We start from the raw sequence: 22734 nt of genomic DNA, 5'->3' as shown, positions 1-22734 counted from the left end.
CGTCTGCACTATCGAGGCGGTTGAAAAGAAAATTGAACGGGAAAAAAATGTTTTTAATCGTTTCCAAATGTGGAGGCAAAAGCTCGTGCCCCGAGTGAGGATCGAACTCACGACCTTCAGATTATGAGACTGACGCGCTGCCGTCTGCGCTATCGAGGCGGTTGAAAGATAATTGAACGGAAAATTTTCTTTTTAATCGTTTCCAAATGTGGAGGAAAAATATCGTGCCCCGAGTGAGGATCGAACTCACGACCTTCAGATTATGAGACGGACGCACTGCCGTCTGCGCTATCGAGGCGGTTGAAAAGAAAATTGAACGGGAAAAAAATGTTTTTAATCGTTTCCAAATGTTTAGGAAAAAGATCGTGACCCGAGTGAGGATCGAACTCACGACCTTCAGATTATGAGACTGACGCGCTGCTGTCTGCGCTATCGAGGCGGTTAAGAGTTAATTGAACGGAAATTTTTCTTTTTAACATTTTCCAAATGTGGAGGCAAAAGCTCGTGCCGCGAGTGAGGATCGAACTCACGACCTTCAGATTATGAGACTGACGCGCTGCCGTCTGCGCTATCGAGGCGTTTCAGAGTTAATTGAACGGAAAATTTTCTTTTTAATCGTTTCAAAATGTGCAGGCAAAAGCTCGTGCCCCGAGTGAGGATCGAACTCACGACTTTCAGATTATGAGACTGACGCGCTGCCGTCTGCGCTATCGAGGCGGTTGAGAGTTAATTGAACGGAAAATTTTCTTTTTAGTCGTTTCCAAATGTGGAGGCAAAAGCTCGTGCCCCGAGTGAGGATCGAACTCACGACCTTTAGATTATGAGACTGACGCACTGCCGTCTGCGCTATCGAGGCGGTTGAGAGTTAATTGAACGGAAAATTTTCTTTTTAATCGTTTCCAAATGTGGAGGCAAAAGCTCGTGCCCCGAGTGAGGATCGAACTCACGACCTTCAGATTATGAGACTGACGCGCTGCCGTCTGCGCTATCGAGGCGGTTGAAAGATAATTGAACGGAAAATTTTCTGTTTAATCGTTTCCAAATGTGGAGGAAAAATATCGTGCCCCGAGTGAGGATCGAACTCACGACCTTCAGATTATGAGACGGACGCACTGCCGTCTGCGCTATCGAGGCGGTTGAAAAGAAAATTGAACGGGAAAAAAATGTTTTTAATCGTTTCCAAATGTTTAGGAAAAAGATCGTGACCCGAGTGAGGATCGAACTCACGACCTTCAGATTATGAGACTGACGCGCTGCTGTCTGCGCTATCGAGGCGGTTAAGAGTTAATTGAACGGAAATTTTTCTTTTTAACATTTTCCAAATGTGGAGGCAAAAGCTCGTGCCCCGAGGGAGGATCTAACTCACGACCTTCAGATTATGAGACTGACGCACTGCCGTCTGCGCTATCGAGGCGGTTGAGAGCTAATTGAACAGAAAATTTTCTTTTTAATCGTTTCCAAATGTGGAGGCAAAAGCTCGTGCCGCGAGTGAGGATCGAACTCACGACCTTCAGATTATGAGACTGACGCGCTGCCGTCTGCGCTATCGAGGCGTTTCAGAGTTAATTGAACGGAAAATTTTCTTTTTAATCGTTTCAAAATGTGCAGGCAAAAGCTCGTGCCCCGAGTGAGGATCGAACTCACGACTTTCAGATTATGAGACTGACGCGCTGCCGTCTGCGCTATCGAGGCGGTTGAGAGTTAATTGAACGGAAAATTTTCTTTTTAATTGTTTCAAAACGTGGAGGCAAAAGCTCGTGCCCCGAGTGAGGATCGAACTCACGACTTTCAGATTATGAGACTGACGCGCTGCCGTCTGCGCTATCGAGGCGGTTGAGAGCTAATTGAACAGAAAATTTTCTTTTTAATCGTTTCCAAATGTGGAGGCAAAAGCTCGTGCCGCGAGTGAGGATCGAACTCACGACCTTCAGATTATGAGACTGACGCGCTGCCGTCTGCGCTATCGAGGCGGTTGAGAGCTAATTGAACAGAAAATTTTCTTTTAAATTGTTTCCAAATGTGGAGGCAAAAGCTCGTGCCCCGAGTGAGAATCGAACTCACGACCTTCAGATTATGAGACTGACGCGCTGCCGTCTGCGCTATCGAGGCGGTTGAAAGATAATTGAACGGAAAATTTTATGTTTAATCGTTTCCAAATGTGGAGGAAAAATATCGTGCCCCGAGTGAGGATCGAACTCACGACCTTCAGATTATGAGACGGACGCACTGCCGTCTGCGCTATCGAGGCGGTTGAAAAGAAAATTGAACGGGAAAAAAATGTTTTTAATCGTTTCCAAATGTTTAGGAAAAAGATCGTGACCCGAGTGAGGATCGAACTCACGACCTTCAGATTATGAGACTGACGCGCTGCTGTCTGCGCTATCGAGGCGGTTAAGAGTTAATTGAACGGAAATTTTTCTTTTTAACATTTTCCAAATGTGGAGGCAAAAGCTCGTGCCCCGAGGGAGGATCTAACTCACGACCTTCAGATTATGAGACTGACGCACTGCCGTCTGCGCTATCGAGGCGGTTGAGAGCTAATTGAACAGAAAATTTTCTTTTTAATCGTTTCCAAATGTGGAGGCAAAAGCTCGTGCCGCGAGTGAGGATCGAACTCACGACCTTCAGATTATGAGACTGACGCGCTGCCGTCTGCGCTATCGAGGCGGTTGAAAGATAATTGAACGGAAAATTTTCTTTTTAATCGTTTCCAAATGTGGAGGAAAAATATCGTGCCCCGAGTGAGGATCGAACTCACGACCTTCAGATTATGAGACGGACGCACTGCCGTCTGCGCTATCGAGGCGGTTGAAAAGAAAATTGAACGGGAAAAAAATGTTTTTAATCGTTTCCAAATGTGGAGGAAAAATATCGTGCCCCGAGTGAGGATCGAACTCACGACCTTCAGATTATGAGACTGACGCGCTGCCGTCTGCGCTATCGAGGCGGTTGAGAGTTGATTGAACGGAAAATTTTCTTTTTAATCGTTTCCAAATGTGGAGGCAAAAGCTCGTGCCCCGAGTGAGGATCGAACTCACGACCTTCAGATTATGAGACTGACGCGCTGCTGTCTGCGCTATCGAGGCGGTTAAGAGTTAATTGAACGGAAATTTTTCTTTTTAATCGTTTCCAAATGTGGAGGCAAAAGCTCGTGTCCCGAGTGAGGATCGAACTCACGACTTTCAGATTATGAGACTGACGCGCTGCCGTCTGCGCTATCGAGGCGGTTGAGAGTTAATTGAACGGAAAATTTTCTTTTTAATCGTTTCAAAACGTGGAGGCAAAAGCTCGTGCCCCGAGTGAGGATTAAACTCACGACTTTCAGATTATGAGACTGACGCGCTGCCGTCTGCGCTATCGAGCGGGTTGAAAACTAATTGAACAGAAAATTTTCTTTTTAATCGTTTCCAAATGTGGAGGCAAAAGCTCGTGCCAAGAGTGAGGATCGAACTCACGACCTTCAGTTTATGAGACTGACGCGCTGCCGTCTGCGCTATCGAGGCGGTTGAGAGCTAATTGAACAGAAAATTTTCTTTTTAATCGTTTCCAAATGTGGAGGCAAAAGCTCGTGCCAAGAGTGAGGATCGAACTCACGACCTTCAGATTATGAGACTGACGCGCTGCCGTCTGCGCTATCGAGGCGGTTGAGAGATAATTGAAGGAAAATTTATCTTTTTAATCGTTTCCAAATGTGGAGGCAAAAGCTCGTGCCCCGAGTGAGGATCGAACTCACGACCTTCAGATTATGAGACTGACGCGCTGCTGTCTGCGCTATCGAGGCGGTTAAGAGTTAATTGAACGGAAATTTTTCTTTTTAATCGTTTCCAAATGTGGAGGCAAAAGCTCGTGTCCCGAGTGAGGATCGAACTCACGACTTTCAGATTATGAGACTGACGCGCTGCCGTCTGCGCTATCGAGGCGGCTGAAAAGAAAATTGAACGGGAAAAAAATGTTTTTAATCGTTTCCAAATGTGGAGGCAAAAGCTCGTGCCCCGAGTGAGGATCGAACTCACGACCTTCAGATTATGAGACTGACGCGCTGCCGTCTGCGCTATCGAGGCGGTTGAAAGTTAATTGAACGGAAAATTTTCTTTTTAATCGTTTCCAAATGTGGAGGAAAAATATCGTGCCCCGAGTGAGGATCGAACTCACGACCTTCAGATTATGAGACTGACGCGCTGCCGTCTGCGCTATCGAGGCGGTTGAGAGTGATTTGAACGGGGAAAAAATGGTTTGAATCGTTTCCAAATGTGGAGGAAATAGATCGTGCCCCGAGTGAGGATCGAACTCACGACCTTCAGATTATGAGACTGACGCGCTGCCGTCTGCGCTATCGAGGCGGTTAAGTGATAATTAAACGGGAAAAAAATGTTTTTAATAGTTTCCGAATGTTTAGGAAAATTATCGTGACCCGAGTGAAGATCGAACTCACGACCTGCAGATTATGAGACTGACGCGCTGCCGTCTGCGCTATCGAGGCGGTTGAGAGTTAATTGAACGGAAATTTTTCTTTTTAATCGTTTCCAAATGTGGAGGCAAAAGCTCGTGCCCCGAGTGAGGATCGAACTCACGACCTTCAGATTATGAGACTGACGCGCTGCCGTCTGCGCTATCGATGCGATTGAGGTTTAATTGAACGACGGAAAATTTTTTTTTAATCGTTTCCAAATATGGAGGAAAAATATCGTGCCCCGAGTGAAGATCGAACTCACGACCTTCGGATTATGAGACTGACGCGCTGCCGTCTGCGCTATCGAGGCGGTTGAGAGTTGATTGAACGGAAATTTTTCTTTTTAATCGTTTCCAAATGTGGAGGCAAAAGCTCGTGCCCCGAGTGAGGATCGAACTCACGACCTTCAGATTTTGAGACTGACGCGCTGCCGTCTGCGCTATCGATGCGATTGAGTTTTAATTGAACGACGGAAATTTTTCTTTTTAATCGTTTCCAAATGTGGAGGAAAAAGGTCGTGCCTCGAGTGAAGATCGAACTCACGACCTTCAGATTATGAGACTGACGCGCTGCCGTCTGCGCTATCGAGGCGGTTGAGAATTTATTGAACGGAAATTTTTCTTTTTAATCGTTTCCAAATGTGGAGGAAAAAGGTCGTGCCTCGAGTGAAGATCGAACTCACGACCTTCAGATTATGAGACTGACGCGCTGCCGTCTGCGCTATCGAGGCGGTTGAGAATTAATTGAACGGAAATTTTTCTTTTTAATCGTTTCTAAATGTGGAGGAAAAAGGTCGTGCCCCGAGTGAAGATCGAACTCACGACCTTCAGATTATGAGACTGACGCGCTGCCGTCTGCGCTATCGAGGCGGTTGAGAATTAATTGAACCGAAATTTTTCTTTTTAATCGTTTCCAAATGTGGAGGAAAAAGGTCGTGCCCCGAGTGCAGATCGAACTCACGACCTTCAGATTATGAGACTGACGCGCTGCCGTCTGCGCTATCGAGGCGGTTGAGAATTAATTGAACGGAAATTTTTCTTTTTAATCGTTTCCAAATGTGGAGGAAAAAGGTCGTGCCCCGAGTGAAGATCGAACTCACGACCTTCAGATTATGAGACTGACGCGCTGCCGTCTGCGCTATCGAGGCGGTTGAGAATTAATTGAACGGAAATTTTTCTTTTTAATCGTTTCCAAATGTGGAGGAAAAAGGTCGTGCCCCGAGTGAAGATCGAACTCACGACCTTCAGATTATGAGACTGACGCGCTGCCGTCTGCGCTATCGAGGCGGTTGAGAGATAGTTGAAGGAAAATTTATCTTTTTAATCGTTTCCAAATGTGGAGGAAAAAGATCGTGACCCCGAGTGAGGATCGAACTCACGACCTTCAGATTATGAGACTGACGCGCTGCCGTCTGCGCTATCGAGGCGGATGAGAGTGAATTGAACGGAAATTTTTCTTTTTGATCGTTTCCAAATGTGGAGGAAAAAGATCGTGCCCCGAGTGAAGATCGAACTAACGACCTTCAGATTATGAGACTGACGCGCTGCCGTCTGCGCTATCGAGCCGGTTGAGAGACAATTGAACGGAAATTTTTCTTTTTAATCGTTTCCAAATGTGGAGGAAAAAGATCGTGCCCCGAGTGAGGATCGAACTCACGACCTTCAGATTATGAGACTGACGCGCTGCCGTCTGCGCTATCGAGGCGGTTGAGAGAAGATTGAACGGGAAAAAAATGTTTTTAATCGTTTCCAAATGTGGAGGAAAAAGATCGTGACCCGAGTGAAGATCGAACTCACGACCTGCAGATTATGAGACTGACGCGCTACCGTCTGCGCTATCGAAGCGGTTGAGAGACGATTGAACGGAAATTTTTCTTTTTTATCATTTCCAAATGTGGAGGAAAAAGATCGTGCCCCGAGTGAGGATCGAACTCACGACCTTCAGATTATGAGACTGACGCGCTGCCGTCTGCGCTATCGAGGCGGATGAGAGTGAATTGAACGGAAATTTTTCTTTTTGATCGTTTCCAAATGTGGAGGAAAAAGGTCGTGCCCCGAGTGAAGATCTAACTCACGACCTTCAGCTTATGAGACTGACGCGCTGCCGTCTGCGCTATCGAGGCGGTTGAAAGTTAATTGAACAGAAAATTTTCTTTTTACTCGTTTCCAAATGTGAAGGCAAAATCTCGTGCCCCGAGTGAGGATCGAACTCACGACCTTCAGATTATGAGACTGACGCGCTGCCGCCTGCGCTACCGAGGCGGTTGAAAGCGAGTTGAACGGAAATTTTTTTTTAATCGTTTCCAAATGTGGAGGAAAAAGATCGTGCCCCGAGTGAAGATCGAAGTAACGACCTTCAGATTATGAGACTGACGCGCTGCCGTCTGCGCTATCGAGGCGGTTGAGAGTTAAATAACGGGGAAAAAATGTTTTTAATAGTTTCCGAATGTTTAGGAAAATTATCGTGACCCGAGTGAAGATCGAACTCACGACCTGCAGATTATGAGACTGACGCGCTGCCGTCTGCGCTATCGAGGCGGTTGGGAGTTAATTGAACGGAAATTTTTCTTTTTAATCGTTTCCAAATGTGGAGGAAAAAGGTCGTGCCCCGAGTGAAGATCGAACTCACGACCTTCAGATTATGAGACTGACGCGCTGCCGTCTGCGCTATCGAGGCGGTTGAGAATTAATTGAACGGAAATTTTTCTTTTTAATCGTTTCCAAATGTGGAGGAAAAAGGTCGTGCCCCGAGTGAAGATCGAACTCACGACCTTCAGATTATGAGACTGACGCGCTGCCGTCTGCGCTATCGAGGCGGTTGAGAATTAATTGAACGGAAATTTTTCTTTTTAATCGTTTCCAAATGTGGAGGAAAAAGGTCGTGCCCCGAGTGAAGATCGAACTCACGACCTTCAGATTATGAGACTGACGCGCTGCCGTCTGCGCTATCGAGGCGGTTGAGAATTAATTGAACGGAAATTTTTCTTTTTAATCGTTTCCAAATGTGGAGGAAAAAGGTCGTGCCCCGAGTGAAGATCGAACTCACGACCTTCAGATTACGAGACTGACGCGCTGCCGTCTGCGCTATCGAGGCGGTTGAGAATTAATTGAACGGAAATTTTTCTTTTTAATCGTTTCCAAATGTGGAGGAAAAAGGTCGTGCCCCGAGTGAAGATCGAACTCACGACCTTCAGATTACGAGACTGACGCGCTGCCGTCTGCGCTATCGAGGCGGTTGAGAATTAATTGAACGGAAATTTTTCTTTTTAATCGTTTCCAAATGTGGAGGAAAAAGGTCGTGCCCCGAGTGAAGATCGAACTCACGACCTTCAGATTATGAGACTGACGCGCTGCCGTCTGCGCTATCGAGGCGGTTGAGAGATAATTGAAGGAAAATTTATCTTTTTAATCGTTTCCAAATGTGGAGGAAAAAGATCGTGACCCCGAGTGAGGATCGAACTCACGACCTTCAGATTATGAGACTGACGCGCTGCCGTCTGCGCCATCGAGGCGGATGAGAGTGAATTGAACGGAAATTTTTCTTTTTGATCGTTTCCAAATGTGGAGGAAAAAGATCGTGCCCCGAGTGAAGATCGAACTCACGACCTTCAGATTATGAGACTGACGCGCTACCGTCTGCGCTATCGAGGCGGTTGAGAGTCAATTGAACGGAAATTCTACTTTTTAATCGTTTCCAAATGTGGAGGAAAAAGATCGTGACCCGAGTGAGGATCGAACTCACGACCTTCAGATTATAAGACTGACGCGCTACCGTCTGCGCTATCGAGGTGGTTGAGAGTCAATTGAACGGAAATTCTTCTTTTTAATCGTTTCCAAATGTGGAGGAAAAAGATCGTGACCCGAGTGAGGATCGAACTCACGACCTTCAGATTATAAGACTGACGCGCTACCGTCTGCGCTGTCGAGGCGGTTGAGAGTCAATTGAACGGAAATTCTTCTTTTTAATCGTTTCCAAATGTGGAGGAAAAAGATCGTGACCCGAGTGAGGATCGAACTCACGACCTTCAGATTATAAGACTGACGCGCTACCGTCTGCGCTATCGAGGCGGTTGAGAGTCAATTGAACGGAAATTCTTCTTTTTAATCGTTTCCAAATGTGGAGGAAAAAGATCGTGACCCGAGTGAGGATAGAACTCTCGACCTTCAGATTTTGAGACTGACGCGCTGCCGTCTGCGCTATCGATGCGATTGAGTTTTAATTGAACGACGGAAATTTTTCTTTTTAATCGTTTCCAAATGTGGAGGAAAAAGGTCGTGCCTCGAGTGAAGATCGAACTCACGACCTTCAGATTATGAGACTGACGCGCTGCCGTCTGCGCTATCGAGGCGGTTGAGAATTAATTGAACGGAAATTTTTCTTTTTAATCGTTTCCAAATGTGGAGGAAAAAGGTCGTGCCTCGAGTGAAGATCGAACTCACGACCTTCAGATTATGAGACTGACGCGCTGCGGTCTGCGCTATCGAGGCGGTTGAGAATTAATTGAACGGAAATTTTTCTTTTTAATCGTTTCTAAATGTGGAGGAAAAAGGTCGTGCCCCGAGTGAAGATCGAACTCACGACCTTCAGATTATGAGACTGACGCGCTGCCGTCTGCGCTATCGAGGCGGTTGAGAATTAATTGAACCGAAATTTTTCTTTTTAATCGTTTCCAAATGTGGAGGAAAAAGGTCGTGCCCCGAGTGCAGATCGAACTCACGACCTTCAGATTATGAGACTGACGCGCTGCCGTCTGCGCTATCGAGGCGGTTGAGAATTAATTGAACGGAAATTTTTCTTTTTAATCGTTTCCAAATGTGGAGGAAAAAGGTCGTGCCCCGAGTGAAGATCGAACTCACGACCTTCAGATTATGAGACTGACGCGCTGCCGTCTGCGCTATCGAGGCGGTTGAGAATTAATTGAACGGAAATTTTTCTTTTTAATCGTTTCCAAATGTGGAGGAAAAAGGTCGTGCCCCGAGTGAAGATCGAACTCACGACCTACAGATTATGAGACTGACGCGCTGCCGTCTGCGCTATCGAGGCGGTTGAGAAATAATTGAAGGAAAATTTATCTTTTTAATCGTTTCCAAATGTGGAGGAAAAAGATCGTGACCCCGAGTGAGGATCGAACTCACGACCTTCAGATTATGAGACTGACGCGCTGCCGTCTGCGCTATCGAGGCGGATGAGAGTGAATTGAACGGAAATTTTTCTTTTTGATCGTTTCCAAATGTGGAGGAAAAAGATCGTGCCCCGAGTGAAGATCGAACTAACGACCTTCAGATTATGAGACTGACGCGCTGCCGTCTGCGCTATCGAGCCGGTTGAGAGACAATTGAACGGAAATTTTTCTTTTTAATCGTTTCCAAATGTGGAGGAAAAAGATCGTGCCCCGAGTGAGGATCGAACTCACGACCTTCAGATTATGAGACTGACGCGCTGCCGCCTGCGCTACCGAGGCGGTTGAAAGCGAGTTGAACGGAAATTTTTTTTTAATCGTTTCCAAATGTGGAGGAAAAAGATCGTGCCCCGAGTGAAGATCGAAGTAACGACCTTCAGATTATGAGACTGACGCGCTGCCGTCTGCGCTATCGAGGCGGTTGAGAGTTAAATAACGGGGAAAAAATGTTTTTAATAGTTTCCGAATGTTTAGGAAAATTATCGTGACCCGAGTGAAGATCGAACTCACGACCTGCAGATTATGAGACTGACGCGCTGCCGTCTGCGCTATCGAGGCGGTTGGGAGTTAATTGAACGGAAATTTTTCTTTTTAATCGTTTCCAAATGTGGAGGAAAAAGGTCGTGCCCCGAGTGAAGATCGAACTCACGACCTTCAGATTATGAGACTGACGCGCTGCCGTCTGCGCTATCGAGGCGGTTGAGAATTAATTGAACGGAAATTTTTCTTTTTAATCGTTTCCAAATGTGGAGGAAAAAGGTCGTGCCCCGAGTGAAGATCGAACTCACGACCTTCAGATTATGAGACTGACGCGCTGCCGTCTGCGCTATCGAGGCGGTTGAGAATTAATTGAACGGAAATTTTTCTTTTTAATCGTTTCCAAATGTGGAGGAAAAAGGTCGTGCCCCGAGTGAAGATCGAACTCACGACCTTCAGATTATGAGACTGACGCGCTGCCGTCTGCGCTATCGAGGCGGTTGAGAATTAATTGAACGGAAATTTTTCTTTTTAATCGTTTCCAAATGTGGAGGAAAAAGGTCGTGCCCCGAGTGAAGATCGAACTCACGACCTTCAGATTACGAGACTGACGCGCTGCCGTCTGCGCTATCGAGGCGGTTGAGAATTAATTGAACGGAAATTTTTCTTTTTAATCGTTTCCAAATGTGGAGGAAAAAGGTCGTGCCCCGAGTGAAGATCGAACTCACGACCTTCAGATTACGAGACTGACGCGCTGCCGTCTGCGCTATCGAGGCGGTTGAGAATTAATTGAACGGAAATTTTTCTTTTTAATCGTTTCCAAATGTGGAGGAAAAAGGTCGTGCCCCGAGTGAAGATCGAACTCACGACCTTCAGATTATGAGACTGACGCGCTGCCGTCTGCGCTATCGAGGCGGTTGAGAGATAATTGAAGGAAAATTTATCTTTTTAATCGTTTCCAAATGTGGAGGAAAAAGATCGTGACCCCGAGTGAGGATCGAACTCACGACCTTCAGATTATGAGACTGACGCGCTGCCGTCTGCGCCATCGAGGCGGATGAGAGTGAATTGAACGGAAATTTTTCTTTTTGATCGTTTCCAAATGTGGAGGAAAAAGATCGTGCCCCGAGTGAAGATCGAACTCACGACCTTCAGATTATGAGACTGACGCGCTACCGTCTGCGCTATCGAGGCGGTTGAGAGTCAATTGAACGGAAATTCTACTTTTTAATCGTTTCCAAATGTGGAGGAAAAAGATCGTGACCCGAGTGAGGATCGAACTCACGACCTTCAGATTATAAGACTGACGCGCTACCGTCTGCGCTATCGAGGTGGTTGAGAGTCAATTGAACGGAAATTCTTCTTTTTAATCGTTTCCAAATGTGGAGGAAAAAGATCGTGACCCGAGTGAGGATCGAACTCACGACCTTCAGATTATAAGACTGACGCGCTACCGTCTGCGCTGTCGAGGCGGTTGAGAGTCAATTGAACGGAAATTCTTCTTTTTAATCGTTTCCAAATGTGGAGGAAAAAGATCGTGACCCGAGTGAGGATCGAACTCACGACCTTCAGATTATAAGACTGACGCGCTACCGTCTGCGCTATCGAGGCGGTTGAGAGTCAATTGAACGGAAATTCTTCTTTTTAATCGTTTCCAAATGTGGAGGAAAAAGATCGTGACCCGAGTGAGGATAGAACTCTCGACCTTCAGATTTTGAGACTGACGCGCTGCCGTCTGCGCTATCGATGCGATTGAGTTTTAATTGAACGACGGAAATTTTTCTTTTTAATCGTTTCCAAATGTGGAGGAAAAAGGTCGTGCCTCGAGTGAAGATCGAACTCACGACCTTCAGATTATGAGACTGACGCGCTGCCGTCTGCGCTATCGAGGCGGTTGAGAATTAATTGAACGGAAATTTTTCTTTTTAATCGTTTCCAAATGTGGAGGAAAAAGGTCGTGCCTCGAGTGAAGATCGAACTCACGACCTTCAGATTATGAGACTGACGCGCTGCGGTCTGCGCTATCGAGGCGGTTGAGAATTAATTGAACGGAAATTTTTCTTTTTAATCGTTTCTAAATGTGGAGGAAAAAGGTCGTGCCCCGAGTGAAGATCGAACTCACGACCTTCAGATTATGAGACTGACGCGCTGCCGTCTGCGCTATCGAGGCGGTTGAGAATTAATTGAACCGAAATTTTTCTTTTTAATCGTTTCCAAATGTGGAGGAAAAAGGTCGTGCCCCGAGTGCAGATCGAACTCACGACCTTCAGATTATGAGACTGACGCGCTGCCGTCTGCGCTATCGAGGCGGTTGAGAATTAATTGAACGGAAATTTTTCTTTTTAATCGTTTCCAAATGTGGAGGAAAAAGGTCGTGCCCCGAGTGAAGATCGAACTCACGACCTTCAGATTATGAGACTGACGCGCTGCCGTCTGCGCTATCGAGGCGGTTGAGAATTAATTGAACGGAAATTTTTCTTTTTAATCGTTTCCAAATGTGGAGGAAAAAGGTCGTGCCCCGAGTGAAGATCGAACTCACGACCTACAGATTATGAGACTGACGCGCTGCCGTCTGCGCTATCGAGGCGGTTGAGAAATAATTGAAGGAAAATTTATCTTTTTAATCGTTTCCAAATGTGGAGGAAAAAGATCGTGACCCCGAGTGAGGATCGAACTCACGACCTTCAGATTATGAGACTGACGCGCTGCCGTCTGCGCTATCGAGGCGGATGAGAGTGAATTGAACGGAAATTTTTCTTTTTGATCGTTTCCAAATGTGGAGGAAAAAGATCGTGCCCCGAGTGAAGATCGAACTAACGACCTTCAGATTATGAGACTGACGCGCTGCCGTCTGCGCTATCGAGCCGGTTGAGAGACAATTGAACGGAAATTTTTCTTTTTAATCGTTTCCAAATGTGGAGGAAAAAGATCGTGCCCCGAGTGAGGATCGAACTCACGACCTTCAGATTATGAGACTGACGCGCTGCCGTCTGCGCTATCGAGGCGGTTGAGAGAAGATTGAACGGGAAAAAAATGTTTTTAATCGTTTCCAAATGTGGAGGAAAAAGATCGTGACCCGAGTGAAGATCGAACTCACGACCTGCAGATTATGAGACTGACGCGCTACCGTCTGCGCTATCGAAGCGGTTGAGAGACGATTGAACGGAAATTTTTCTTTTTTATCATTTCCAAATGTGGAGGAAAAAGATCGTGCCCCGAGTGAGGATCGAACTCACGACCTTCAGATTATGAGACTGACGCGCTGCCGTCTGCGCTATCGAGGCGGATGAGAGTGAATTGAACGGAAATTTTTCTTTTTGATCGTTTCCAAATGTGGAGGAAAAAGGTCGTGCCCCGAGTGAAGATCTAACTCACGACCTTCAGCTTATGAGACTGACGCGCTGCCGTCTGCGCTATCGAGGCGGTTGAAAGTTAATTGAACAGAAAATTTTCTTTTTACTCGTTTCCAAATGTGAAGGCAAAATCTCGTGCCCCGAGTGAGGATCGAACTCACGACCTTCAGATTATGAGACTGACGCGCTGCCGCCTGCGCTACCGAGGCGGTTGAAAGCGAGTTGAACGGAAATTTTTTTTTAATCGTTTCCAAATGTGGAGGAAAAAGATCGTGCCCCGAGTGAAGATCGAAGTCACGACCTTCAGATTATGAGACTGACGCGCTGCCGTCTGCGCTATCGAGGCGGTTGAGAGTTAAATAACGGGGAAAAAATGTTTTTAATAGTTTCCGAATGTTTAGGAAAATTATCGTGACCCGAGTGAAGATCGAACTCACGACCTGCAGATTATGAGACTGACGCGCTGCCGTCTGCGCTATCGAGGCGGTTGAGAGTTAATTGAACGGAAATTTTTCTTTTTAATCGTTTCCAAATGTGGAGGAAAAAGGTCGTGCCCCGAGTGAAGATCGAACTCACGACCTTCAGATTATGAGACTGACGCGCTGCCGTCTGCGCTATCGAGGCGGTTGAGAATTAATTGAACGGAAATTTTTCTTTTTAATCGTTTCCAAATGTGGAGGAAAAAGGTCGTGCCCCGAGTGAAGATCGAACTCACGACCTTCATATTATGAGACTGACGCGCTGCCGTCTGCGCTATCGAGGCGGTTGAGAATTAATTGAACGGAAATTTTTCTTTTTAATCGTTTCCAAATGTGGAGGAAAAAGATCGTGCCCCGAGTGAGGATCGAACTCACGACCTTCAGATTATGTGACTGACGCGCCGCCGTCTGCGCTATCGAGGCGGTTGAGAGAAGATTGAACGGGAAAAAAATGTTTTTAATCGTTTCCAAATGTGGAGGAAAAAGGTCGTGCCCCGAGTGAAGATCGAACTCACGACCTTCATATTATGAGACTGACGCGCTGCCGTCTGCGCTATCGAGGCGGTTGAGAATTAATTGAACGGAAATTTTTCTTTTTAATCGTTTCCAAATGTGGAGGAAAAAGATCGTGCCCCGAGTGAAGATCGAACTCACGACCTTCAGATTATGAGACTGACGCGCTGCCGTCTGCGCTATCGAGGCGGTTGAGAATTAATTAAACGGAAATTTTTCTTTTTAATCGTTTCCAAATGTGGAGGAAAAAGGTCGTGCCCCGAGTGAAGATCGAACTCACGACCTTCATATTATGAGACTGACGCGCTGCCGTCTGCGCTATCGAGGCGGTTGAGAATTAATTGAACGGAAATTTTTCTTTTTAATCGTTTCCAAATGTGGAGGAAAAAGATCGTGCCCCGAGTGAGGATCGAACTCACGACCTTCAGATTATAAGACTGACGCGCTACCGTCTGCGCTGTCGAGGCGGTTGAGAGTCAATTGAACGGAAATTCTTCTTTTTAATCGTTTCCAAATGTGGAGGAAAAAGATCGTGACCCGAGTGAGGATCGAACTCACGACCTTCAGATTATAAGACTGACGCGCTACCGTCTGCGCTATCGAGGCGGTTGAGAGTCAATTGAACGGAAATTCTTCTTTTTAATCGTTTCCAAATGTGGAGGAAAAAGATCGTGACCCGAGTGAAGATCGAAGTAACGACCTTCAGATTATGAGACTGACGCGCTGCCGTCTGCGCTATCGAGGCGGTTGAGAGTTAAATAACGGGGAAAAAATGTTTTTAATAGTTTCCGAATGTTTAGGAAAATTATCGTGACCCGAGTGAAGATCGAACTCACGACCTGCAGATTATGAGACTGACGCGCTGCCGTCTGCGCTATCGAGGCGGTTGGGAGTTAATTGAACGGAAATTTTTCTTTTTAATCGTTTCCAAATGTGGAGGAAAAAGGTCGTGCCCCGAGTGAAGATCGAACTCACGACCTTCAGATTATGAGACTGACGCGCTGCCGTCTGCGCTATCGAGGCGGTTGAGAATTAATTGAACGGAAATTTTTCTTTTTAATCGTTTCCAAATGTGGAGGAAAAAGGTCGTGCCCCGAGTGAAGATCGAACTCACGACCTTCAGATTATGAGACTGACGCGCTGCCGTCTGCGCTATCGAGGCGGTTGAGAATTAATTGAACGGAAATTTTTCTTTTTAATCGTTTCCAAATGTGGAGGAAAAAGGTCGTGCCCCGAGTGAAGATCGAACTCACGACCTTCATATTATGAGACTGACGCGCTGCCGTCTGCGCTATCGAGGCGGTTGAGAATTAATTGAACGGAAATTTTTCTTTTTAATCGTTTCCAAATGTGGAGGAAAAAGATCGTGCCCCGAGTGAGGATCGAACTCACGACCTTCAGATTATAAGACTGACGCGCTACCGTCTGCGCTGTCGAGGCGGTTGAGAGTCAATTGAACGGAAATTCTTCTTTTTAATCGTTTCCAAATGTGGAGGAAAAAGATCGTGACCCGAGTGAGGATCGAACTCACGACCTTCAGATTATAAGACTGACGCGCTACCGTCTGCGCTATCGAGGCGGTTGAGAGTCAATTGAACGGAAATTCTTCTTTTTAATCGTTTCCAAATGTGGAGGAAAAAGATCGTGACCCGAGTGAAGATCGAAGTAACGACCTTCAGATTATGAGACTGACGCGCTGCCGTCTGCGCTATCGAGGCGGTTGAGAGTTAAATAACGGGGAAAAAATGTTTTTAATAGTTTCCGAATGTTTAGGAAAATTATCGTGACCCGAGTGAAGATCGAACTCACGACCTGCAGATTATGAGACTGACGCGCTGCCGTCTGCGCTATCGAGGCGGTTGGGAGTTAATTGAACGGAAATTTTTCTTTTTAATCGTTTCCAAATGTGGAGGAAAAAGGTCGTGCCCCGAGTGAAGATCGAACTCACGACCTTCAGATTATGAGACTGACGCGCTGCCGTCTGCGCTATCGAGGCGGTTGAGAATTAATTGAACGGAAATTTTTCTTTTTAATCGTTTCCAAATGTGGAGGAAAAAGGTCGTGCCCCGAGTGAAGATCGAACTCACGACCTTCAGATTATGAGACTGACGCGCTGCCGTCTGCGCTATCGAGGCGGTTGAGAATTAATTGAACGGAAATTTTTCTTTTTAATCGTTTCCAAATGTGGAGGAAAAAGGTCGTGCCCCGAGTGAAGATCGAACTCACGACCTTCAGATTATGAGACTGACGCGCTGCCGTCTGCGCTATCGAGGCGGTTGAGAATTAATTGAACGGAAATTTTTCTTTTTAATCGTTTCCAAATGTGGAGGAAAAAGGTCGTGCCCCGAGTGAAGATCGAACTCACGACCTTCAGATTACGAGACTGACGCGCTGCCGTCTGCGCTATCGAGGCGGTTGAGAATTAATTGAACGGAAATTTTTCTTTTTAATCGTTTCCAAATGTGGAGGAAAAAGGTCGTGCCCCGAGTGAAGATCGAACTCACGACCTTCAGATTACGAGACTGACGCGCTGCCGTCTGCGCTATCGAGGCGGTTGAGAATTAATTGAACGGAAATTTTTCTTTTTAATCGTTTCCAAATGTGGAGGAAAAAGGTCGTGCCCCGAGTGAAGATCGAACTCACGACCTTCAGATTATGAGACTGACGCGCTGCCGTCTGCGCTATCGAGGCGGTTGAGAGATAATTGAAGGAAAATTTATCTTTTTAATCGTTTCCAAATGTGGAGGAAAAAGATCGTGACCCCGAGTGAGGATCGAACTCACGACCTTCAGATTATGAGACTGACGCGCTGCCGTCTGCGCCATCGAGGCGGATGAGAGTGAATTGAACGGAAATTTTTCTTTTTGATCGTTTCCAAATGTGGAGGAAAAAGATCGTGCCCCGAGTGAAGATCGAACTCACGACCTTCAGATTATGAGACTGACGCGCTACCGTCTGCGCTATCGAGGCGGTTGAGAGTCAATTGAACGGAAATTCTACTTTTTAATCGTTTCCAAATGTGGAGGAAAAAGATCGTGACCCGAGTGAGGATCGAACTCACGACCTTCAGATTATAAGACTGACGCGCTACCGTCTGCGCTATCGAGGTGGTTGAGAGTCAATTGAACGGAAATTCTTCTTTTTAATCGTTTCCAAATGTGGAGGAAAAAGATCGTGACCCGAGTGAGGATCGAACTCACGACCTTCAGATTATAAGACTGACGCGCTACCGTCTGCGCTGTCGAGGCGGTTGAGAGTCAATTGAACGGAAATTCTTCTTTTTAATCGTTTCCAAATGTGGAGGAAAAAGATCGTGACCCGAGTGAGGATCGAACTCACGACCTTCAGATTATAAGACTGACGCGCTACCGTCTGCGCTATCGAGGCGGTTGAGAGTCAATTGAACGGAAATTCTTCTTTTTAATCGTTTCCAAATGTGGAGGAAAAAGATCGTGACCCGAGTGAGGATAGAACTCTCGACCTTCAGATTTTGAGACTGACGCGCTGCCGTCTGCGCTATCGATGCGATTGAGTTTTAATTGAACGACGGAAATTTTTCTTTTTAATCGTTTCCAAATGTGGAGGAAAAAGGTCGTGCCTCGAGTGAAGATCGAACTCACGACCTTCAGATTATGAGACTGACGCGCTGCCGTCTGCGCTATCGAGGCGGTTGAGAATTAATTGAACGGAAATTTTTCTTTTTAATCGTTTCCAAATGTGGAGGAAAAAGGTCGTGCCTCGAGTGAAGATCGAACTCACGACCTTCAGATTATGAGACTGACGCGCTGCGGTCTGCGCTATCGAGGCGGTTGAGAATTAATTGAACGGAAATTTTTCTTTTTAATCGTTTCTAAATGTGGAGGAAAAAGGTCGTGCCCCGAGTGAAGATCGAACTCACGACCTTCAGATTATGAGACTGACGCGCTGCCGTCTGCGCTATCGAGGCGGTTGAGAATTAATTGAACCGAAATTTTTCTTTTTAATCGTTTCCAAATGTGGAGGAAAAAGGTCGTGCCCCGAGTGCAGATCGAACTCACGACCTTCAGATTATGAGACTGACGCGCTGCCGTCTGCGCTATCGAGGCGGTTGAGAATTAATTGAACGGAAATTTTTCTTTTTAATCGTTTCCAAATGTGGAGGAAAAAGGTCGTGCCCCGAGTGAAGATCGAACTCACGACCTTCAGATTATGAGACTGACGCGCTGCCGTCTGCGCTATCGAGGCGGTTGAGAATTAATTGAACGGAAATTTTTCTTTTTAATCGTTTCCAAATGTGGAGGAAAAAGGTCGTGCCCCGAGTGAAGATCGAACTCACGACCTACAGATTATGAGACTGACGCGCTGCCGTCTGCGCTATCGAGGCGGTTGAGAAATAATTGAAGGAAAATTTATCTTTTTAATCGTTTCCAAATGTGGAGGAAAAAGATCGTGACCCCGAGTGAGGATCGAACTCACGACCTTCAGATTATGAGACTGACGCGCTGCCGTCTGCGCTATCGAGGCGGATGAGAGTGAATTGAACGGAAATTTTTCTTTTTGATCGTTTCCAAATGTGGAGGAAAAAGATCGTGCCCCGAGTGAAGATCGAACTAACGACCTTCAGATTATGAGACTGACGCGCTGCCGTCTGCGCTATCGAGCCGGTTGAGAGACAATTGAACGGAAATTTTTCTTTTTAATCGTTTCCAAATGTGGAGGAAAAAGATCGTGCCCCGAGTGAGGATCGAACTCACGACCTTCAGATTATGAGACTGACGCGCTGCCGTCTGCGCTATCGAGGCGGTTGAGAGAAGATTGAACGGGAAAAAAATGTTTTTAATCGTTTCCAAATGTGGAGGAAAAAGATCGTGACCCGAGTGAAGATCGAACTCACGACCTGCAGATTATGAGACTGACGCGCTACCGTCTGCGCTATCGAAGCGGTTGAGAGACGATTGAACGGAAATTTTTCTTTTTTATCATTTCCAAATGTGGAGGAAAAAGATCGTGCCCCGAGTGAGGATCGAACTCACGACCTTCAGATTATGAGACTGACGCGCTGCCGTCTGCGCTATCGAGGCGGATGAGAGTGAATTGAACGGAAATTTTTCTTTTTGATCGTTTCCAAATGTGGAGGAAAAAGGTCGTGCCCCGAGTGAAGATCTAACTCACGACCTTCAGCTTATGAGACTGACGCGCTGCCGTCTGCGCTATCGAGGCGGTTGAAAGTTAATTGAACAGAAAATTTTCTTTTTACTCGTTTCCAAATGTGAAGGCAAAATCTCGTGCCCCGAGTGAGGATCGAACTCACGACCTTCAGATTATGAGACTGACGCGCTGCCGCCTGCGCTACCGAGGCGGTTGAAAGCGAGTTGAACGGAAATTTTTTTTTAATCGTTTCCAAATGTGGAGGAAAAAGATCGTGCCCCGAGTGAAGATCGAAGTCACGACCTTCAGATTATGAGACTGACGCGCTGCCGTCTGCGCTATCGAGGCGGTTGAGAGTTAAATAACGGGGAAAAAATGTTTTTAATAGTTTCCGAATGTTTAGGAAAATTATCGTGACCCGAGTGAAGATCGAACTCACGACCTGCAGATTATGAGACTGACGCGCTGCCGTCTGCGCTATCGAGGCGGTTGAGAGTTAATTGAACGGAAATTTTTCTTTTTAATCGTTTCCAAATGTGGAGGAAAAAGGTCGTGCCCCGAGTGAAGATCGAACTCACGACCTTCAGATTATGAGACTGACGCGCTGCCGTCTGCGCTATCGAGGCGGTTGAGAATTAATTGAACGGAAATTTTTCTTTTTAATCGTTTCCAAATGTGGAGGAAAAAGGTCGTGCCCCGAGTGAAGATCGAACTCACGACCTTCATATTATGAGACTGACGCGCTGCCGTCTGCGCTATCGAGGCGGTTGAGAATTAATTGAACGGAAATTTTTCTTTTTAATCGTTTCCAAATGTGGAGGAAAAAGATCGTGCCCCGAGTGAGGATCGAACTCACGACCTTCAGATTATGTGACTGACGCGCCGCCGTCTGCGCTATCGAGGCGGTTGAGAGAAGATTGAACGGGAAAAAAATGTTTTTAATCGTTTCCAAATGTGGAGGAAAAAGGTCGTGCCCCGAGTGAAGATCGAACTCACGACCTTCATATTATGAGACTGACGCGCTGCCGTCTGCGCTATCGAGGCGGTTGAGAATTAATTGAACGGAAATTTTTCTTTTTAATCGTTTCCAAATGTGGAGGAAAAAGATCGTGCCCCGAGTGAAGATCGAACTCACGACCTTCAGATTATGAGACTGACGCGCTGCCGTCTGCGCTATCGAGGCGGTTGAGAATTAATTGAACGGAAATTTTTCTTTTTAATCGTTTCCAAATGTGGAGGAAAAAGGTCGTGCCCCGAGTGAAGATCGAACTCACGACCTTCATATTATGAGACTGACGCGCTGCCGTCTGCGCTATCGAGGCGGTTGAGAATTAATTGAACGGAAATTTTTCTTTTTAATCGTTTCCAAATGTGGAGGAAAAAGATCGTGCCCCGAGTGAGGATCGAACTCACGACCTTCAGATTATAAGACTGACGCGCTACCGTCTGCGCTATCGAGGCGGTTGAGAGTCAATTGAACGGAAATTCTTCTTTTTAATCGTTTCCAAATGTGGAGGAAAAAGATCGTGACCCGAGTGAGGATAGAACTCTCGACCTTCAGATTTTGAGACTGACGCGCTGCCGTCTGCGCTATCAAGGCGGTTGAGAGAGCATTGAACGGGAAAAAAATGTTTTTAATCGTTTCCAAATGTGGAGGAAAAAGATCGTGACCCGAGTGAGGATCGAACTCACGACCTTCAGATTATGAGACTGACGCGCTGCCGTCTGCGCTATCGAGGCGGTTGAGAATTAATTGAACGGAAATTTTTCTTTTTAATCGTTTCCAAATGTGGAGGAAAAAGATCGTGCCCCGAGTGAGGATCGAACTCACGACCTTCAGATTATGTGACTGACGCGCCGCCGTCTGCGCTATCGAGGCGGTTGAGAGAAGATTGAACGGGAAAAAAATGTTTTTAATCGTTTCCAAATGTGGAGGAAAAAGGTCGTGCCCCGAGTGAAGATCGAACTCACGACCTGCAGATTATGAGACTGACGCGCTACCGTCTGCGCTATCGAAGCGGTTGAGAGACGATTGAACGGAAATTTTTCTTTTTTATCATTTCCAAATGTGGAGGAAAAAGATCGTGCCCCGAGTGAGGATCGAACTCACGACCTTCAGATTATGAGACTGACGCGCTGCCGTCTGCGCTATCGAGGCGGATGAGAGTGAATTGAACGGAAATTTTTCTTTTTGATCGTTTCCAAATGTGGAGGAAAAAGGTCGTGCCCCGAGTGAAGATCTAACTCACGACCTTCAGCTTATGAGACTGACGCGCTGCCGTCTGCGCTATCGAGGCGGTTGAAAGTTAATTGAACAGAAAATTTTCTTTTTACTCGTTTCCAAATGTGAAGGCAAAATCTCGTGCCCCGAGTGAGGATCGAACTCACGACCTTCAGATTATGAGACTGACGCGCTGCCGCCTGCGCTACCGAGGCGGTTGAAAGCGAGTTGAACGGAAATTTTTTTTTAATCGTTTCCAAATGTGGAGGAAAAAGATCGTGCCCCGAGTGAAGATCGAACTCACGACCTTCAGATTATGAGACTGACGCGCTGCCGTCTGCGCTATCGAGGCGGTTGAGAATTAATTGAACGGAAATTTTTCTTTTTAATCGTTTCCAAATGTGGAGGAAAAAGGTCGTGCCCCGAGTGAAGATCGAACTCACGACCTTCATATTATGAGACTGACGCGCTGCCGTCTGCGCTATCGAGGCGGTTGAGAATTAATTGAACGGAAATTTTTCTTTTTAATCGTTTCCAAATGTGGAGGAAAAAGATCGTGCCCCGAGTGAGGATCGAACTCACGACCTTCAGATTATGTGACTGACGCGCCGCCGTCTGCGCTATCGAGGCGGTTGAGAGAAGATTGAACGGGAAAAAAATGTTTTTAATCGTTTCCAAATGTGGAGGAAAAAGGTCGTGCCCCGAGTGAAGATCGAACTCACGACCTTCATATTATGAGACTGACGCGCTGCCGTCTGCGCTATCGAGGCGGTTGAGAATTAATTGAACGGAAATTTTTCTTTTTAATCGTTTCCAAATGTGGAGGAAAAAGATCGTGCCCCGAGTGAAGATCGAACTCACGACCTTCAGATTATGAGACTGACGCGCTGCCGTCTGCGCTATCGAGGCGGTTGAGAATTAATTGAACGGAAATT

At 46.3% G+C, this 22734-nt stretch overlaps 97 non-coding genes across 97 annotated transcripts; all 97 read right to left on the bottom strand.

Moving 5' to 3' along the window:
• Positions 1 to 86: 86 nt before the first annotated feature.
• On the bottom strand, positions 87 to 159 carry TRNAM-CAU (transfer RNA methionine (anticodon CAU)). Its single transcript has one exon. It is a non-coding gene; the product is annotated as a tRNA-Met (tRNA).
• Positions 160 to 505: 346 nt separating this feature from the next.
• TRNAM-CAU (transfer RNA methionine (anticodon CAU)) lies at positions 506 to 578 on the bottom strand. Its single transcript has one exon. It is a non-coding gene; the product is annotated as a tRNA-Met (tRNA).
• A 66-nt stretch (positions 579 to 644) lies between these two features.
• TRNAM-CAU (transfer RNA methionine (anticodon CAU)) lies at positions 645 to 717 on the bottom strand. The gene has a single exon. It is a non-coding gene; the product is annotated as a tRNA-Met (tRNA).
• A 205-nt stretch (positions 718 to 922) lies between these two features.
• Positions 923 to 995, bottom strand: TRNAM-CAU (transfer RNA methionine (anticodon CAU)). The gene has a single exon. It is a non-coding gene; the product is annotated as a tRNA-Met (tRNA).
• Positions 996 to 1480: 485 nt separating this feature from the next.
• TRNAM-CAU (transfer RNA methionine (anticodon CAU)) lies at positions 1481 to 1553 on the bottom strand. Its single transcript has one exon. It is a non-coding gene; the product is annotated as a tRNA-Met (tRNA).
• Positions 1554 to 1619: 66 nt separating this feature from the next.
• TRNAM-CAU (transfer RNA methionine (anticodon CAU)) lies at positions 1620 to 1692 on the bottom strand. Its single transcript has one exon. It is a non-coding gene; the product is annotated as a tRNA-Met (tRNA).
• Positions 1693 to 1758: 66 nt separating this feature from the next.
• On the bottom strand, positions 1759 to 1831 carry TRNAM-CAU (transfer RNA methionine (anticodon CAU)). Its single transcript has one exon. It is a non-coding gene; the product is annotated as a tRNA-Met (tRNA).
• A 66-nt stretch (positions 1832 to 1897) lies between these two features.
• On the bottom strand, positions 1898 to 1970 carry TRNAM-CAU (transfer RNA methionine (anticodon CAU)). The gene has a single exon. It is a non-coding gene; the product is annotated as a tRNA-Met (tRNA).
• A 66-nt stretch (positions 1971 to 2036) lies between these two features.
• On the bottom strand, positions 2037 to 2109 carry TRNAM-CAU (transfer RNA methionine (anticodon CAU)). Its single transcript has one exon. It is a non-coding gene; the product is annotated as a tRNA-Met (tRNA).
• A 485-nt stretch (positions 2110 to 2594) lies between these two features.
• Positions 2595 to 2667, bottom strand: TRNAM-CAU (transfer RNA methionine (anticodon CAU)). The gene has a single exon. It is a non-coding gene; the product is annotated as a tRNA-Met (tRNA).
• Positions 2668 to 2874: 207 nt separating this feature from the next.
• TRNAM-CAU (transfer RNA methionine (anticodon CAU)) lies at positions 2875 to 2947 on the bottom strand. The gene has a single exon. It is a non-coding gene; the product is annotated as a tRNA-Met (tRNA).
• A 66-nt stretch (positions 2948 to 3013) lies between these two features.
• On the bottom strand, positions 3014 to 3086 carry TRNAM-CAU (transfer RNA methionine (anticodon CAU)). Its single transcript has one exon. It is a non-coding gene; the product is annotated as a tRNA-Met (tRNA).
• Positions 3087 to 3152: 66 nt separating this feature from the next.
• Positions 3153 to 3225, bottom strand: TRNAM-CAU (transfer RNA methionine (anticodon CAU)). The gene has a single exon. It is a non-coding gene; the product is annotated as a tRNA-Met (tRNA).
• Positions 3226 to 3708: 483 nt separating this feature from the next.
• On the bottom strand, positions 3709 to 3781 carry TRNAM-CAU (transfer RNA methionine (anticodon CAU)). The gene has a single exon. It is a non-coding gene; the product is annotated as a tRNA-Met (tRNA).
• A 66-nt stretch (positions 3782 to 3847) lies between these two features.
• TRNAM-CAU (transfer RNA methionine (anticodon CAU)) lies at positions 3848 to 3920 on the bottom strand. The gene has a single exon. It is a non-coding gene; the product is annotated as a tRNA-Met (tRNA).
• Positions 3921 to 3988: 68 nt separating this feature from the next.
• On the bottom strand, positions 3989 to 4061 carry TRNAM-CAU (transfer RNA methionine (anticodon CAU)). The gene has a single exon. It is a non-coding gene; the product is annotated as a tRNA-Met (tRNA).
• Positions 4062 to 4127: 66 nt separating this feature from the next.
• Positions 4128 to 4200, bottom strand: TRNAM-CAU (transfer RNA methionine (anticodon CAU)). Its single transcript has one exon. It is a non-coding gene; the product is annotated as a tRNA-Met (tRNA).
• Positions 4201 to 4267: 67 nt separating this feature from the next.
• TRNAM-CAU (transfer RNA methionine (anticodon CAU)) lies at positions 4268 to 4340 on the bottom strand. Its single transcript has one exon. It is a non-coding gene; the product is annotated as a tRNA-Met (tRNA).
• A 206-nt stretch (positions 4341 to 4546) lies between these two features.
• On the bottom strand, positions 4547 to 4619 carry TRNAM-CAU (transfer RNA methionine (anticodon CAU)). Its single transcript has one exon. It is a non-coding gene; the product is annotated as a tRNA-Met (tRNA).
• A 207-nt stretch (positions 4620 to 4826) lies between these two features.
• Positions 4827 to 4899, bottom strand: TRNAL-CAA (transfer RNA leucine (anticodon CAA)). The gene has a single exon. It is a non-coding gene; the product is annotated as a tRNA-Leu (tRNA).
• A 69-nt stretch (positions 4900 to 4968) lies between these two features.
• TRNAM-CAU (transfer RNA methionine (anticodon CAU)) lies at positions 4969 to 5041 on the bottom strand. The gene has a single exon. It is a non-coding gene; the product is annotated as a tRNA-Met (tRNA).
• Positions 5042 to 5107: 66 nt separating this feature from the next.
• TRNAM-CAU (transfer RNA methionine (anticodon CAU)) lies at positions 5108 to 5180 on the bottom strand. The gene has a single exon. It is a non-coding gene; the product is annotated as a tRNA-Met (tRNA).
• A 66-nt stretch (positions 5181 to 5246) lies between these two features.
• TRNAM-CAU (transfer RNA methionine (anticodon CAU)) lies at positions 5247 to 5319 on the bottom strand. The gene has a single exon. It is a non-coding gene; the product is annotated as a tRNA-Met (tRNA).
• Positions 5320 to 5524: 205 nt separating this feature from the next.
• TRNAM-CAU (transfer RNA methionine (anticodon CAU)) lies at positions 5525 to 5597 on the bottom strand. The gene has a single exon. It is a non-coding gene; the product is annotated as a tRNA-Met (tRNA).
• Positions 5598 to 5663: 66 nt separating this feature from the next.
• TRNAM-CAU (transfer RNA methionine (anticodon CAU)) lies at positions 5664 to 5736 on the bottom strand. Its single transcript has one exon. It is a non-coding gene; the product is annotated as a tRNA-Met (tRNA).
• A 66-nt stretch (positions 5737 to 5802) lies between these two features.
• On the bottom strand, positions 5803 to 5876 carry TRNAM-CAU (transfer RNA methionine (anticodon CAU)). The gene has a single exon. It is a non-coding gene; the product is annotated as a tRNA-Met (tRNA).
• A 205-nt stretch (positions 5877 to 6081) lies between these two features.
• TRNAM-CAU (transfer RNA methionine (anticodon CAU)) lies at positions 6082 to 6154 on the bottom strand. Its single transcript has one exon. It is a non-coding gene; the product is annotated as a tRNA-Met (tRNA).
• A 206-nt stretch (positions 6155 to 6360) lies between these two features.
• On the bottom strand, positions 6361 to 6433 carry TRNAM-CAU (transfer RNA methionine (anticodon CAU)). The gene has a single exon. It is a non-coding gene; the product is annotated as a tRNA-Met (tRNA).
• A 205-nt stretch (positions 6434 to 6638) lies between these two features.
• Positions 6639 to 6711, bottom strand: TRNAM-CAU (transfer RNA methionine (anticodon CAU)). Its single transcript has one exon. It is a non-coding gene; the product is annotated as a tRNA-Met (tRNA).
• Positions 6712 to 7053: 342 nt separating this feature from the next.
• Positions 7054 to 7126, bottom strand: TRNAM-CAU (transfer RNA methionine (anticodon CAU)). The gene has a single exon. It is a non-coding gene; the product is annotated as a tRNA-Met (tRNA).
• Positions 7127 to 7192: 66 nt separating this feature from the next.
• Positions 7193 to 7265, bottom strand: TRNAM-CAU (transfer RNA methionine (anticodon CAU)). The gene has a single exon. It is a non-coding gene; the product is annotated as a tRNA-Met (tRNA).
• Positions 7266 to 7331: 66 nt separating this feature from the next.
• Positions 7332 to 7404, bottom strand: TRNAM-CAU (transfer RNA methionine (anticodon CAU)). Its single transcript has one exon. It is a non-coding gene; the product is annotated as a tRNA-Met (tRNA).
• Positions 7405 to 7470: 66 nt separating this feature from the next.
• Positions 7471 to 7543, bottom strand: TRNAT-CGU (transfer RNA threonine (anticodon CGU)). Its single transcript has one exon. It is a non-coding gene; the product is annotated as a tRNA-Thr (tRNA).
• Positions 7544 to 7609: 66 nt separating this feature from the next.
• TRNAT-CGU (transfer RNA threonine (anticodon CGU)) lies at positions 7610 to 7682 on the bottom strand. Its single transcript has one exon. It is a non-coding gene; the product is annotated as a tRNA-Thr (tRNA).
• A 66-nt stretch (positions 7683 to 7748) lies between these two features.
• TRNAM-CAU (transfer RNA methionine (anticodon CAU)) lies at positions 7749 to 7821 on the bottom strand. Its single transcript has one exon. It is a non-coding gene; the product is annotated as a tRNA-Met (tRNA).
• Positions 7822 to 7887: 66 nt separating this feature from the next.
• Positions 7888 to 7961, bottom strand: TRNAM-CAU (transfer RNA methionine (anticodon CAU)). Its single transcript has one exon. It is a non-coding gene; the product is annotated as a tRNA-Met (tRNA).
• Positions 7962 to 8027: 66 nt separating this feature from the next.
• TRNAM-CAU (transfer RNA methionine (anticodon CAU)) lies at positions 8028 to 8100 on the bottom strand. Its single transcript has one exon. It is a non-coding gene; the product is annotated as a tRNA-Met (tRNA).
• A 66-nt stretch (positions 8101 to 8166) lies between these two features.
• Positions 8167 to 8239, bottom strand: TRNAI-UAU (transfer RNA isoleucine (anticodon UAU)). The gene has a single exon. It is a non-coding gene; the product is annotated as a tRNA-Ile (tRNA).
• Positions 8240 to 8305: 66 nt separating this feature from the next.
• TRNAI-UAU (transfer RNA isoleucine (anticodon UAU)) lies at positions 8306 to 8378 on the bottom strand. Its single transcript has one exon. It is a non-coding gene; the product is annotated as a tRNA-Ile (tRNA).
• Positions 8379 to 8444: 66 nt separating this feature from the next.
• TRNAI-UAU (transfer RNA isoleucine (anticodon UAU)) lies at positions 8445 to 8517 on the bottom strand. Its single transcript has one exon. It is a non-coding gene; the product is annotated as a tRNA-Ile (tRNA).
• Positions 8518 to 8725: 208 nt separating this feature from the next.
• Positions 8726 to 8798, bottom strand: TRNAM-CAU (transfer RNA methionine (anticodon CAU)). Its single transcript has one exon. It is a non-coding gene; the product is annotated as a tRNA-Met (tRNA).
• A 205-nt stretch (positions 8799 to 9003) lies between these two features.
• Positions 9004 to 9076, bottom strand: TRNAM-CAU (transfer RNA methionine (anticodon CAU)). Its single transcript has one exon. It is a non-coding gene; the product is annotated as a tRNA-Met (tRNA).
• Positions 9077 to 9281: 205 nt separating this feature from the next.
• On the bottom strand, positions 9282 to 9354 carry TRNAM-CAU (transfer RNA methionine (anticodon CAU)). Its single transcript has one exon. It is a non-coding gene; the product is annotated as a tRNA-Met (tRNA).
• Positions 9355 to 9559: 205 nt separating this feature from the next.
• TRNAM-CAU (transfer RNA methionine (anticodon CAU)) lies at positions 9560 to 9633 on the bottom strand. Its single transcript has one exon. It is a non-coding gene; the product is annotated as a tRNA-Met (tRNA).
• A 205-nt stretch (positions 9634 to 9838) lies between these two features.
• TRNAM-CAU (transfer RNA methionine (anticodon CAU)) lies at positions 9839 to 9911 on the bottom strand. Its single transcript has one exon. It is a non-coding gene; the product is annotated as a tRNA-Met (tRNA).
• Positions 9912 to 10253: 342 nt separating this feature from the next.
• TRNAM-CAU (transfer RNA methionine (anticodon CAU)) lies at positions 10254 to 10326 on the bottom strand. The gene has a single exon. It is a non-coding gene; the product is annotated as a tRNA-Met (tRNA).
• Positions 10327 to 10392: 66 nt separating this feature from the next.
• TRNAM-CAU (transfer RNA methionine (anticodon CAU)) lies at positions 10393 to 10465 on the bottom strand. Its single transcript has one exon. It is a non-coding gene; the product is annotated as a tRNA-Met (tRNA).
• Positions 10466 to 10531: 66 nt separating this feature from the next.
• On the bottom strand, positions 10532 to 10604 carry TRNAM-CAU (transfer RNA methionine (anticodon CAU)). Its single transcript has one exon. It is a non-coding gene; the product is annotated as a tRNA-Met (tRNA).
• Positions 10605 to 10670: 66 nt separating this feature from the next.
• TRNAT-CGU (transfer RNA threonine (anticodon CGU)) lies at positions 10671 to 10743 on the bottom strand. Its single transcript has one exon. It is a non-coding gene; the product is annotated as a tRNA-Thr (tRNA).
• A 66-nt stretch (positions 10744 to 10809) lies between these two features.
• On the bottom strand, positions 10810 to 10882 carry TRNAT-CGU (transfer RNA threonine (anticodon CGU)). The gene has a single exon. It is a non-coding gene; the product is annotated as a tRNA-Thr (tRNA).
• Positions 10883 to 10948: 66 nt separating this feature from the next.
• On the bottom strand, positions 10949 to 11021 carry TRNAM-CAU (transfer RNA methionine (anticodon CAU)). The gene has a single exon. It is a non-coding gene; the product is annotated as a tRNA-Met (tRNA).
• Positions 11022 to 11087: 66 nt separating this feature from the next.
• TRNAM-CAU (transfer RNA methionine (anticodon CAU)) lies at positions 11088 to 11161 on the bottom strand. The gene has a single exon. It is a non-coding gene; the product is annotated as a tRNA-Met (tRNA).
• A 66-nt stretch (positions 11162 to 11227) lies between these two features.
• On the bottom strand, positions 11228 to 11300 carry TRNAM-CAU (transfer RNA methionine (anticodon CAU)). Its single transcript has one exon. It is a non-coding gene; the product is annotated as a tRNA-Met (tRNA).
• A 66-nt stretch (positions 11301 to 11366) lies between these two features.
• On the bottom strand, positions 11367 to 11439 carry TRNAI-UAU (transfer RNA isoleucine (anticodon UAU)). Its single transcript has one exon. It is a non-coding gene; the product is annotated as a tRNA-Ile (tRNA).
• A 66-nt stretch (positions 11440 to 11505) lies between these two features.
• On the bottom strand, positions 11506 to 11578 carry TRNAI-UAU (transfer RNA isoleucine (anticodon UAU)). The gene has a single exon. It is a non-coding gene; the product is annotated as a tRNA-Ile (tRNA).
• A 66-nt stretch (positions 11579 to 11644) lies between these two features.
• TRNAI-UAU (transfer RNA isoleucine (anticodon UAU)) lies at positions 11645 to 11717 on the bottom strand. The gene has a single exon. It is a non-coding gene; the product is annotated as a tRNA-Ile (tRNA).
• A 208-nt stretch (positions 11718 to 11925) lies between these two features.
• Positions 11926 to 11998, bottom strand: TRNAM-CAU (transfer RNA methionine (anticodon CAU)). Its single transcript has one exon. It is a non-coding gene; the product is annotated as a tRNA-Met (tRNA).
• Positions 11999 to 12203: 205 nt separating this feature from the next.
• Positions 12204 to 12276, bottom strand: TRNAM-CAU (transfer RNA methionine (anticodon CAU)). The gene has a single exon. It is a non-coding gene; the product is annotated as a tRNA-Met (tRNA).
• A 205-nt stretch (positions 12277 to 12481) lies between these two features.
• TRNAM-CAU (transfer RNA methionine (anticodon CAU)) lies at positions 12482 to 12554 on the bottom strand. The gene has a single exon. It is a non-coding gene; the product is annotated as a tRNA-Met (tRNA).
• Positions 12555 to 12759: 205 nt separating this feature from the next.
• TRNAM-CAU (transfer RNA methionine (anticodon CAU)) lies at positions 12760 to 12833 on the bottom strand. Its single transcript has one exon. It is a non-coding gene; the product is annotated as a tRNA-Met (tRNA).
• A 205-nt stretch (positions 12834 to 13038) lies between these two features.
• On the bottom strand, positions 13039 to 13111 carry TRNAM-CAU (transfer RNA methionine (anticodon CAU)). Its single transcript has one exon. It is a non-coding gene; the product is annotated as a tRNA-Met (tRNA).
• Positions 13112 to 13317: 206 nt separating this feature from the next.
• Positions 13318 to 13390, bottom strand: TRNAM-CAU (transfer RNA methionine (anticodon CAU)). Its single transcript has one exon. It is a non-coding gene; the product is annotated as a tRNA-Met (tRNA).
• Positions 13391 to 13595: 205 nt separating this feature from the next.
• On the bottom strand, positions 13596 to 13668 carry TRNAM-CAU (transfer RNA methionine (anticodon CAU)). The gene has a single exon. It is a non-coding gene; the product is annotated as a tRNA-Met (tRNA).
• Positions 13669 to 14010: 342 nt separating this feature from the next.
• TRNAM-CAU (transfer RNA methionine (anticodon CAU)) lies at positions 14011 to 14083 on the bottom strand. The gene has a single exon. It is a non-coding gene; the product is annotated as a tRNA-Met (tRNA).
• Positions 14084 to 14567: 484 nt separating this feature from the next.
• TRNAM-CAU (transfer RNA methionine (anticodon CAU)) lies at positions 14568 to 14640 on the bottom strand. The gene has a single exon. It is a non-coding gene; the product is annotated as a tRNA-Met (tRNA).
• A 205-nt stretch (positions 14641 to 14845) lies between these two features.
• TRNAI-UAU (transfer RNA isoleucine (anticodon UAU)) lies at positions 14846 to 14918 on the bottom strand. Its single transcript has one exon. It is a non-coding gene; the product is annotated as a tRNA-Ile (tRNA).
• Positions 14919 to 14984: 66 nt separating this feature from the next.
• On the bottom strand, positions 14985 to 15057 carry TRNAI-UAU (transfer RNA isoleucine (anticodon UAU)). Its single transcript has one exon. It is a non-coding gene; the product is annotated as a tRNA-Ile (tRNA).
• A 344-nt stretch (positions 15058 to 15401) lies between these two features.
• Positions 15402 to 15474, bottom strand: TRNAM-CAU (transfer RNA methionine (anticodon CAU)). Its single transcript has one exon. It is a non-coding gene; the product is annotated as a tRNA-Met (tRNA).
• Positions 15475 to 15540: 66 nt separating this feature from the next.
• TRNAM-CAU (transfer RNA methionine (anticodon CAU)) lies at positions 15541 to 15613 on the bottom strand. Its single transcript has one exon. It is a non-coding gene; the product is annotated as a tRNA-Met (tRNA).
• A 205-nt stretch (positions 15614 to 15818) lies between these two features.
• On the bottom strand, positions 15819 to 15891 carry TRNAI-UAU (transfer RNA isoleucine (anticodon UAU)). The gene has a single exon. It is a non-coding gene; the product is annotated as a tRNA-Ile (tRNA).
• Positions 15892 to 15957: 66 nt separating this feature from the next.
• TRNAI-UAU (transfer RNA isoleucine (anticodon UAU)) lies at positions 15958 to 16030 on the bottom strand. Its single transcript has one exon. It is a non-coding gene; the product is annotated as a tRNA-Ile (tRNA).
• A 344-nt stretch (positions 16031 to 16374) lies between these two features.
• On the bottom strand, positions 16375 to 16447 carry TRNAM-CAU (transfer RNA methionine (anticodon CAU)). Its single transcript has one exon. It is a non-coding gene; the product is annotated as a tRNA-Met (tRNA).
• Positions 16448 to 16513: 66 nt separating this feature from the next.
• On the bottom strand, positions 16514 to 16586 carry TRNAM-CAU (transfer RNA methionine (anticodon CAU)). The gene has a single exon. It is a non-coding gene; the product is annotated as a tRNA-Met (tRNA).
• Positions 16587 to 16652: 66 nt separating this feature from the next.
• Positions 16653 to 16725, bottom strand: TRNAM-CAU (transfer RNA methionine (anticodon CAU)). The gene has a single exon. It is a non-coding gene; the product is annotated as a tRNA-Met (tRNA).
• A 66-nt stretch (positions 16726 to 16791) lies between these two features.
• On the bottom strand, positions 16792 to 16864 carry TRNAT-CGU (transfer RNA threonine (anticodon CGU)). Its single transcript has one exon. It is a non-coding gene; the product is annotated as a tRNA-Thr (tRNA).
• A 66-nt stretch (positions 16865 to 16930) lies between these two features.
• Positions 16931 to 17003, bottom strand: TRNAT-CGU (transfer RNA threonine (anticodon CGU)). The gene has a single exon. It is a non-coding gene; the product is annotated as a tRNA-Thr (tRNA).
• A 66-nt stretch (positions 17004 to 17069) lies between these two features.
• On the bottom strand, positions 17070 to 17142 carry TRNAM-CAU (transfer RNA methionine (anticodon CAU)). The gene has a single exon. It is a non-coding gene; the product is annotated as a tRNA-Met (tRNA).
• Positions 17143 to 17208: 66 nt separating this feature from the next.
• TRNAM-CAU (transfer RNA methionine (anticodon CAU)) lies at positions 17209 to 17282 on the bottom strand. Its single transcript has one exon. It is a non-coding gene; the product is annotated as a tRNA-Met (tRNA).
• A 66-nt stretch (positions 17283 to 17348) lies between these two features.
• TRNAM-CAU (transfer RNA methionine (anticodon CAU)) lies at positions 17349 to 17421 on the bottom strand. Its single transcript has one exon. It is a non-coding gene; the product is annotated as a tRNA-Met (tRNA).
• A 66-nt stretch (positions 17422 to 17487) lies between these two features.
• On the bottom strand, positions 17488 to 17560 carry TRNAI-UAU (transfer RNA isoleucine (anticodon UAU)). The gene has a single exon. It is a non-coding gene; the product is annotated as a tRNA-Ile (tRNA).
• Positions 17561 to 17626: 66 nt separating this feature from the next.
• On the bottom strand, positions 17627 to 17699 carry TRNAI-UAU (transfer RNA isoleucine (anticodon UAU)). Its single transcript has one exon. It is a non-coding gene; the product is annotated as a tRNA-Ile (tRNA).
• Positions 17700 to 17765: 66 nt separating this feature from the next.
• TRNAI-UAU (transfer RNA isoleucine (anticodon UAU)) lies at positions 17766 to 17838 on the bottom strand. The gene has a single exon. It is a non-coding gene; the product is annotated as a tRNA-Ile (tRNA).
• Positions 17839 to 18046: 208 nt separating this feature from the next.
• Positions 18047 to 18119, bottom strand: TRNAM-CAU (transfer RNA methionine (anticodon CAU)). The gene has a single exon. It is a non-coding gene; the product is annotated as a tRNA-Met (tRNA).
• A 205-nt stretch (positions 18120 to 18324) lies between these two features.
• Positions 18325 to 18397, bottom strand: TRNAM-CAU (transfer RNA methionine (anticodon CAU)). Its single transcript has one exon. It is a non-coding gene; the product is annotated as a tRNA-Met (tRNA).
• Positions 18398 to 18602: 205 nt separating this feature from the next.
• TRNAM-CAU (transfer RNA methionine (anticodon CAU)) lies at positions 18603 to 18675 on the bottom strand. Its single transcript has one exon. It is a non-coding gene; the product is annotated as a tRNA-Met (tRNA).
• A 205-nt stretch (positions 18676 to 18880) lies between these two features.
• Positions 18881 to 18954, bottom strand: TRNAM-CAU (transfer RNA methionine (anticodon CAU)). The gene has a single exon. It is a non-coding gene; the product is annotated as a tRNA-Met (tRNA).
• A 205-nt stretch (positions 18955 to 19159) lies between these two features.
• Positions 19160 to 19232, bottom strand: TRNAM-CAU (transfer RNA methionine (anticodon CAU)). Its single transcript has one exon. It is a non-coding gene; the product is annotated as a tRNA-Met (tRNA).
• A 206-nt stretch (positions 19233 to 19438) lies between these two features.
• TRNAM-CAU (transfer RNA methionine (anticodon CAU)) lies at positions 19439 to 19511 on the bottom strand. The gene has a single exon. It is a non-coding gene; the product is annotated as a tRNA-Met (tRNA).
• A 205-nt stretch (positions 19512 to 19716) lies between these two features.
• TRNAM-CAU (transfer RNA methionine (anticodon CAU)) lies at positions 19717 to 19789 on the bottom strand. The gene has a single exon. It is a non-coding gene; the product is annotated as a tRNA-Met (tRNA).
• Positions 19790 to 20131: 342 nt separating this feature from the next.
• On the bottom strand, positions 20132 to 20204 carry TRNAM-CAU (transfer RNA methionine (anticodon CAU)). Its single transcript has one exon. It is a non-coding gene; the product is annotated as a tRNA-Met (tRNA).
• Positions 20205 to 20688: 484 nt separating this feature from the next.
• Positions 20689 to 20761, bottom strand: TRNAM-CAU (transfer RNA methionine (anticodon CAU)). Its single transcript has one exon. It is a non-coding gene; the product is annotated as a tRNA-Met (tRNA).
• Positions 20762 to 20966: 205 nt separating this feature from the next.
• TRNAI-UAU (transfer RNA isoleucine (anticodon UAU)) lies at positions 20967 to 21039 on the bottom strand. The gene has a single exon. It is a non-coding gene; the product is annotated as a tRNA-Ile (tRNA).
• Positions 21040 to 21245: 206 nt separating this feature from the next.
• On the bottom strand, positions 21246 to 21318 carry TRNAM-CAU (transfer RNA methionine (anticodon CAU)). Its single transcript has one exon. It is a non-coding gene; the product is annotated as a tRNA-Met (tRNA).
• A 345-nt stretch (positions 21319 to 21663) lies between these two features.
• On the bottom strand, positions 21664 to 21736 carry TRNAM-CAU (transfer RNA methionine (anticodon CAU)). Its single transcript has one exon. It is a non-coding gene; the product is annotated as a tRNA-Met (tRNA).
• A 205-nt stretch (positions 21737 to 21941) lies between these two features.
• On the bottom strand, positions 21942 to 22014 carry TRNAM-CAU (transfer RNA methionine (anticodon CAU)). Its single transcript has one exon. It is a non-coding gene; the product is annotated as a tRNA-Met (tRNA).
• Positions 22015 to 22078: 64 nt separating this feature from the next.
• Positions 22079 to 22151, bottom strand: TRNAM-CAU (transfer RNA methionine (anticodon CAU)). The gene has a single exon. It is a non-coding gene; the product is annotated as a tRNA-Met (tRNA).
• A 484-nt stretch (positions 22152 to 22635) lies between these two features.
• TRNAM-CAU (transfer RNA methionine (anticodon CAU)) lies at positions 22636 to 22708 on the bottom strand. The gene has a single exon. It is a non-coding gene; the product is annotated as a tRNA-Met (tRNA).
• Positions 22709 to 22734: the final 26 nt, after the last annotated feature.

Source organism: Leiobunum rupestre, chromosome 2, assembly GCF_980474605.1.
Source record: "Leiobunum rupestre chromosome 2, qqLeiRupe1.1.hap1, whole genome shotgun sequence".
Taxonomy (NCBI): domain Eukaryota; kingdom Metazoa; phylum Arthropoda; class Arachnida; order Opiliones; family Sclerosomatidae; genus Leiobunum; species Leiobunum rupestre.
The sequence above is the reverse complement of the archived record's forward strand: the minus strand, read 5'-3'. Positions and strand labels throughout refer to the sequence as shown.